Genomic DNA, 8,820 nt, shown 5'->3' on the forward strand with positions numbered 1-8,820 from the left:
CCTCTAAATTTTGTATGAAACACAATTTTTAATCTTTGGATTTTTTTAAAAATATGCTAAGTCATTCGTTTTAATTTCTACCCTTATTTAATTTTAAATAAACATGTTCTCTTACCGGTAAATTTTCTGATGTAGTTCATTAACTGCAGAGTAGTTTCCAATCTCAGCGCGCCAAAGCAAGGGCACTTGAAACGATACATCTAAATATAATTTGTAGAACTTTATACATACTGGATTTCGGTTGAGCGTTCTGTGTCTAGTTCTGGAAATTGTTTTGTAAACGACAGACTATGCTCATGAACTTGCAGATGTTTGCCTGTCCATATACGTAAATATTTACAAGTGAAACGAATGGTACATAGGTAATCGTTTTTTTTTAATTCGTATATTTTTATTTGCCTTGATTATTTTTACATTTTGTTTTTTTGCTGAGGTTTTTCATGAGAACACATTCTTCGTGGTAATGGCGATTTGACGTCTATCTTCAGTAAGAGCACTTTACTAGATTTAGCACTTAATACCTGACGAGATTGACTTGTTCTAGGAACCTACGAAATTATGTCGTATGGAACTGAGTCAAACTACTATTAAAAACTATATTTTGTGTACGACTAATTATGCACGTATGATGGCTTTGTCTGTTTGTTTGTGGGTAGGTGGGTGGGTGTATGTTTGTGTGTGTGTGTGTGCGTATGTTGTGTGTGTGTGCCCATGTGTGTGTGGGGGGCAAATAAACTATACAATCTCCTATCCAACTCATGTACATAAATAAAAATTGAGTTTCCTGACAATCCATTTCCTGTTTTTGATGACAACATGTCTTAGGAGACAGGTTCTTTCTCTCATCTGCTACATAATATAGTCACAAATTAAGTTAGCACTGTATTAGTAGCTAATTTTTATCTTCGTGCTATCGATGGTTCTTCATTAATAATCCAAAATCTAATGTATGCAGTCAACAGCATAAATAAGAACTTAAATAAAATAAATTTAAACAGTATAAAGTTTGTGTGACTGAATCGTGAAGTGATGGATCCACAAGGACAGAGCAACACTGTAAAATTCCCCCCGCGAGGGAGACACGCAAATGTAAAAGAAATCTCTCCAGTGTAGCAGAGAAACACACAGGAATCCGAGACCTTATCCTGAAAAGTTCCACGCAATGCAGAGACACGTTCTAGCCCGTAGCTCACAGACGATCTACTTATTCTCTCCAAATTTCCTGTTGTTACTTCAATGGTATGTTCTACAAGGAATTGCTTGGATACAAACCTTTACTCAGACATCTAGACTAACTACTTTTGTCTCTTTAGTACTCGTCACACTCCTCAACATCCGCTCTATATAGTATGCACAGTTTTTTTCTTTTCCAGAACCTCGGCTCGCTCGACCTGACTCTTTGTTCAAGTCACATGCTTGTAATATATTTTTCTACTCTTGGCACAAAGCCCGAAATTCTGGGGGAGGGGGTCAGTTTATTATATTGACCCTAGTACGCAACTGGTACTTAATTTGTCGACCCCGAAAGGATGAAAGGCAAAATCGACCTCGGCACAATTTCAACTCAGAACGTAAACGCAGACGAAATATCGCTAAGCATTTCGCCCGGCGTGGTAATGTTTCTGCCAGTTCGCCGCCTCCTCATATCTGTAATATTTCAAAAATTACGTCACCTTTTAAGCGGCCTCTGGGGGCCCATGTGCATTGGTCTTGACACCAGAAGTACCAAATAGCGTACCTTTCCTTTTCCTTTTTCTTTTCCTTTCCTCCTTTTCTTTCACTAACTCCTCCACATAAGCTTTTCGCTTTCTTTCTCTCTCCTTCTTTCATTCCTTCCTTTTACTTTCCTGCCTTCCAACTTGTCTCCTCTATTTTCTATACTTTCTCTCCAGCATCATACCCTAAGATTAGAAAACTTTATATAAATGTGCATACTCAATCAATTTTCTAGTAGCAACTTGCTTGAAGTTGCTGGTAGCTACAGGTGAAACTGAATGTGTGTGTGTGTGTGTCCACGTATGCATGTATGTATATACCTACACATGGAGGTATATGCATGTGCATGAGTATGTGTATGTATGTATGTATATATACATATACTTGTGTGTGACTGTGTGTGGGTGTATGCATATACGCGCGTTTGTATCTTTCTATCTTTATTCTTTTTCTCCCCGTCATCTTACTGTCGCCCTCTCACAAATTCACTGAAACGTTTATTTTCGATCAAATTTCCCTCTCGTTTTCTCTATATCTCCTTGTCTCTCCTTTCTCCCTCTCTCTTCCTCATTTTCTATTTCCCTCTTGATATACAGTGATAGTATTTGCTAAGATAAATCAATAGTGGCTATATTTGTTCCAAATGCTATCATATCCGTCTAATAGAAATATTTATGCATGAATGCCTGCAATAAGACAGATACTTATCCAAACCGTCGCTCTTCTGTTTGAAAAGGGTGAAATGACATGCATTATAAAAATGTTGCATAATTGACGAAGTCTATTGGAAGATTAGCAGAATCGGTTATTACTAAGTGGGCTATTTGTATATTATCGCTGGAAGAATTCACTTTTTCAATGAAGCCAACTATTATATGCTAAAGCTATAAATGCGTATTGTGAATTTGTATGTAATTATGAGCAAAATACGTTTGTTTAAACACAGGGATGGACGATGTTAGATTAAATATTTGCTGGTCGAATAGCTGATCGATTTTCAATTCGTATTCTAGAAGTGACGTTTTATTTTATATTTATAATATTCCTTTACTTGTTTCAGTTATTAGACTGCGGCCATGCTAGGGCAACACTTCGTGGAATTTTAGCCGAACGGATCAACCCCAGTACATTTTTAAAGCCCGGTACTTATTCAATGGGATAATTTTTGCTGAACTACAAAGTTACAATGACATAAATTCAACAATAGAGGTTGTCAAGAGGTAGAAAAACGGGCACAAAGACTCTCATTTATATACACACACATATACATACACACTCTCACACACCCATATATATGTATGTATGTATCTATATAAACCTTGCACTATAACATCCTCAAGAGATTCAGACCCCACTTCTTTGCTTTCTCTATGTTCTCCTTCAGTTGCACCAGGGTCTCCGGTTTGTTTACATTAGCCCTCTTATTCAGATATCCCCACAAGAAAAAAATCCAGGCTAGTCAAATCTGGGGAACGTGAAGGCCAGTTGACATTACCGTCGCAGGAGATGAATCTATCTCCATAGCACTGCCATAGCAAATGCAGTATTTCCCTTGCGGTGTGAGCAGTTGCACCCATCTTACTGGAACCATGAGTGAGGTCTACCATGAATGGCCTTCACTGTTTCCCAAACTTGACTAGCCGGGTTTTCCCATATAGGGATTCCTGAAGTTTTAGAAAGAGCACGGGCGTGCTAAGCTGAAAATGACTGCCATATAAGTGCTGTCATTTTTCATGTAGTAGTGTTGCAAAATTTGTCTCCTGCATATTAATTTCCATTATGTCCTTTACATAGAAATCACAATTCAGCAACAACGTGTTAGAGGTTAGTAACTGTCAACTGGACAGCAAACATCGAGCAACGACCGTTGTTTTTTACACCACTTAGCTTCGTTACAAATATAGGTATGTTACTAAACATACCTTTCATTACGGTCGATAAATATAGTAGTAATTATCAGATGTGGCTTCTTCTATTACCTATCGAACACTCAGAATTGTGTGTTGCGTAAGGCTATTTCAGCGAGAAAAGTCGTGTAATTGTACACCTGTTTGTGAAATACATAGTTGCTACATGTTTAATTCTGAAGCTGGTTGAAGAACTAGATACCGCTCTACGTAGCCGATTGGCGATATAGAGCTGAAATAACTAATTGTTCGTTTCCAATATCCGATCAGATGTTTTTTCTCTTTTGGACTATTTTAAAGCAAAATATTCACCAATGTTTGACTAAAAGATGCTTTTAAATGAAAACAAAAAGTAGAAAATAACAGCGAATCGAAAAGAATGACACAACATGTGGCACGTCTACTATACTTCATCTCATCTATACATACATAAATACATAGATACATGCAAGTAAGCAGATAGATAGATAGATAGATAGATAGATAGATAGATAGATAGATAGATAGATAGATAGATAGATCTGAGATGCTATTCTGCCATTATGCACGTGACTTGAAATCCTATAAAAGAATTTTATCGTATGTCGCTGCAAAGCTCTGGCGGTGAGCATGTCAGAAGTGTAATGCATTTACGGTGTTAATCAGGTTTTATTTTTGTTTGTTTGGGGTTTTTTTTTTCGCAGAAAAGATGTCGTCGATTTCTATATTTGCATTTTTCTTCAGGGTAGTATTAAAGCAAGTATTACCATTTTAGAAAGTTACAAAACTTTTTCAACCTTAATGTGTGTGTGGTTATAGCCTAAGTGTAAAACCATAACGAAATTTTTCAGGTTATTAAGGAAAATGGAAGGGATAAAAAAGAGAAAAAGAATTTCAAAGTGGGAATATAGATTGAGATATAAATAGGTTCTTATCTTAGAAGAATTAAAGAAAACTAAATATATAGATTGCTAAATATATAGATAAATCGGGAGACTGACGAAGAAACAGATAGATGGATAGATGGATAGATAGATGGATAGATGGATAGATAGATAGATAGATAGATAGATAGATAGATAGATAGATAGATAGATAGATAGATAGATAGATAGATAGATAGATAGATAGATAGAGGGCTTGGAAGTGAGTTTGATAAAGAGGTTCGTAATTTGACAGGCATTCTTTTTCAGTAGCTTTTAGAGAATCGAAATGACAAGTTTGTTATCGTAAATGGGGTCTCCTATATATTGCTTGTTCAGTAAAGTTATGAATCATTGTGAAATAAAATAAATGCAATTTAATATAGACTCAAATGCTGTCACATTTTGAAAGCGCTACATTAGATTTAAAATATATAAAATACTTTTTCGGTTTATACGGAAAATTTATGTATGCATGTATGTATATATGTGCGTGTGTGTTTTTACAGATATATATATATAAGCACATATATATATATGCATATATATATATATATATGCATATATATATATGCATATATATGCATATATATATATATATATATATGCATATATATATATGCATATATATGCATATATATATATATATATATATATATATATATATATATATATATCATATATATATATATGCATATATATATATATATTATATATATATATATGCATATATATGTATATATATACACATATTTATATATACACATATATACGTATATATATATATATATATATACACACAACACATACACAGGCACCGGCACGCATATATATAGATATATTTATATATATGTGTGTCAGTGCCTGTGTATGTGTGTGTGTTTATGTGTGTGGATGTGTGTGTCCGTGTGTGTGTGTGAGTGTGTTCCTTTCAATTTTTAATTATTGAAGGATTTTCCATTAGGAAGGTGCTGATTTCTGTCAAAGATACAAAGCTCTTTCCCTGAAATGTAGGTAACAGAAAAGAAGTTCACATTTCATAAAAGCCTTGCAGAATATTATTGTTGTATGGCGGAGAGCCAGCAGAAACTTTAGCATGCCGGACGAAATGCTTATTGGTATTTCGTCTGTAGTTACGTTCTGAGTTCAAATTTCGCCGAGGTCGACTTTGCCTTTCATCATTTCGCGGTCGATTAAATAAGTACCAGTTGCGCACTGGGGTCGATATAATTGATTTAATCCATTTGTCTGTCCTTTTCTGTCCTCTCTGTGTTTAGCCCCTTGTGGGTAGTAAAGGAATAGGTATTTCGTCTGTCTTTACATTCTGATTTCAAATTCAACCGTGGTCGAATTTGCCTTTCATAACTTCGGCGTCAAAAGTATGTTAAGTACCATTTGCGTAGTAAGGTCGATCTAATCGACTAGCCCCCTTCCCCAAACTTTCGGGCTTCGTGCCTAGAGTAAAAAAGAATATTACTGTTGCGTACGTAGATTCTGAGCTTTTCAGCTAATTGATTTCAAATTCTGAATATCAAAGCTCATTTCAATCGAGGCGTATTCTCTACCATGTATTTGTACGTTATGTAGGGATGTATATGTGTGTGCGTGTTGCTAGAGTGTATGTGAGAATGTGTGTGTTTCAGTCTGTGAGTGTGTATATGTATATGGTTTTTGTGTCATGGGTGCGTGTCATAACGCATCAGATCAAAACGTATCTATCACAGGTAAACATAGAATCCAAGATTTCATATTCGAGCAGCAAAATGTCCGACAGAAAAATCTTATGGCCGAAACCAGACAAAACGAACACATATTTACAAGTACTAGCTACGGCGGTACATGTTCTAAAATTGGAACGATACAGAGAAGATTAGTATGGTCCCTGGGCAAGGATGGCACGCAAATTCGTGAAGCGTTCCGTATTCTTTAAGTCAGTGAGGTGGCGGAAACGTTAGAACGCTGAAGAAGCTGCTTCGCGACGTCTCTGCTGATTACACGTTCAGAGTTCAAATTCGACTGCAGCCGATTTTATCTTTCATCATTTATAGGCGAAGGAGTGGCTGTGCGCTAAGTAGATTGTTTACGAACCACATGGTCCGGGTTCAGGTCCACTGTGTGGCAACATGGGTAAGTGTCTTCCACTATAGTCCTAGGCCGATTAAACTCTTGTGAGTGGATTTGGTAGACGGAAACTAAAAAGAAGCCGTTGTATATATATATATATATATATATATATATATATATATATATATATATATATATATATATATATGTATGTATGTATGTATAAGGATGAAAAGGAAGACACGAGTAGATATATATATGAAAAAACAAGTCAAGATAGAAAATGCTAACATAATTTTATAAAGAGCATTTCAGTACTGGTTTCAGTCATTTTGAGACCTTTTCAAATGTAACGATCAAATAATTAAATTTAGAAACATTAAAAGAAAAGTTTTTTTAAAGGAAATTTTGTATAGTGTTCAAATGTAAGTGGCATTTCCTTGTTTCTGCCTTTCTCTGTCTCCCTTGTTTACACTTGTTAAAGGCAGAAACAAGGAAAATGCCACTTATATTTGAACAATATACAACTATTCTTTTAAAAAAAACTTTTCTTTTAACTTTTTTAAATTTAATTATTTAATCGTTACAGTTGAAAAGTTCTCAAAATGACTGAAACACGTACTGAAATGTTCTTTATAAAATTATTTTAGCATTTTCTATCTTGACTTGTTTTTTCATATACATATATATATATATATATATATATATATATATATATATATTATATTAATTATAATATATCGCTTGACAAACGTTGCTGGCCTGTTTAGTGGTTACAATACAATAGGTATTAGGTTTACAAAGAATAAGCCCTGGGGGCGATTTGCTCGACTAAAAGGCGGTGCACCGGTATGGCCACAGTCACATTACTGAAACAAGTAAAAGAGTAAAAGAATAAAAGAATAAGTGGAAAGTATTTTATTTCTAGCATTATGGAGTACGTTGTGAAACACTCTGCAGAGCTGTTCATCCTTCACTCTTGCGCTATGGGTCTCCTTTCCAATGGTGAGCATAAAGCCTTGATAAGAGCGTGATTAACACCAGATCACTGGAATCAGTCTTCATGTCTTCATCTCTGAAGATTGTTGTGGATCGCACTTTCGGGAACCAAATAGACGAGACATTCACCACAATGATTTACATATGCATGTGTGCGTGTGCGCGTGTATGCGTTTGAATGCGCATGTTCCTGTGTGCATACATTTATATATGCACACACAGACACATACATACATATATATATATATATATATATATATATATATGTGTGTGTGTGTGTGTGTGTGTGTGTGTGTATTGGTTAGTTCTATTTGAGTGTTTTCAAATACAAGTGTCGGTTGAAAATTTCATGGGTTAAAGAAGAATTCATTTTGTTACTCAAAAAATCAGCAACAGCAGATATGACATCATTATAACCCTGATACAATTTTGCAACCATTTATGGGGAAAAGATGATTGTCAGATAGGCCCAAATCATTAGAATAGGGAGGGTGATCACCGGGCATACGGTGTAGTGGTTAAGAGCTCGGGCTACTAACCCCAAGATTCCAAGTTCGATTCCAAGCAGTGACCTGAACAATAACAATAATAATAATAATAATAATAATAATAACATCGAAAAATACATATTTCTTTACTACCCACATGGGGCTAAACACAGAGGGGACAAACAAGGGCAGACAAACCGATTAAGTCAATTATATCGAACCCAGTGCGTAACAGGTACTTAATTTATCGACCCCGAAATGATGAAAGGCAAAGTCGACCTCGGCGGAATTTGAACTCAGAACGTAACGGCAGACGAAATACCGCTAAGCATTTCGCTCGGCGCGCTAACGTTTCTTACCAGCTCGCTACCTTATCGAAAAATACCTTGGGAATTAGAACCCAGGTTCAAAATGTCCCCAAGACATCTGAAGAAGCCGAAACGTTGTGTTAACAACAACCTAGATGAGGTCAAATATCCCTCGAATGTAAATAATATACATAATTCCTCATATCTTAAATATAGAACTGCAGGGTGATCAAGCGTTTCACATCTACAGTCACACATAACACCCGGTGAAGCAAAGAATGTCTATGATGGAAGATTGTCTTCATGAAACATAAAACCTTCTATCGGTTTTTGAGGTGTTTGCTCCTGATAGTCTTTCGTAACTACCTCAACAATTCACATACAAATCCGCTTCATTGATCGTGTGGCCCTTTTAAAGATAGTTAATAAATATAAC

The 8,820-nt window shown here is 35.5% G+C and overlaps 1 non-coding gene across 1 annotated transcript; it reads left to right on the plus strand.

Annotated features, from left to right (window-relative positions):
- The first annotated feature begins 6,345 nt into the window (after positions 1–6,345).
- LOC115214586 lies at positions 6,346–6,452 on the plus strand. Its single transcript, XR_003881924.1, has one exon. It is a non-coding gene; the product is annotated as a U6 spliceosomal RNA (small nuclear RNA).
- Positions 6,453–8,820: the final 2,368 nt, after the last annotated feature.

Source organism: Octopus sinensis, linkage group LG7 (assembly GCF_006345805.1).
Source record: "Octopus sinensis linkage group LG7, ASM634580v1, whole genome shotgun sequence".
NCBI classification, from domain to species: domain Eukaryota; kingdom Metazoa; phylum Mollusca; class Cephalopoda; order Octopoda; family Octopodidae; genus Octopus; species Octopus sinensis.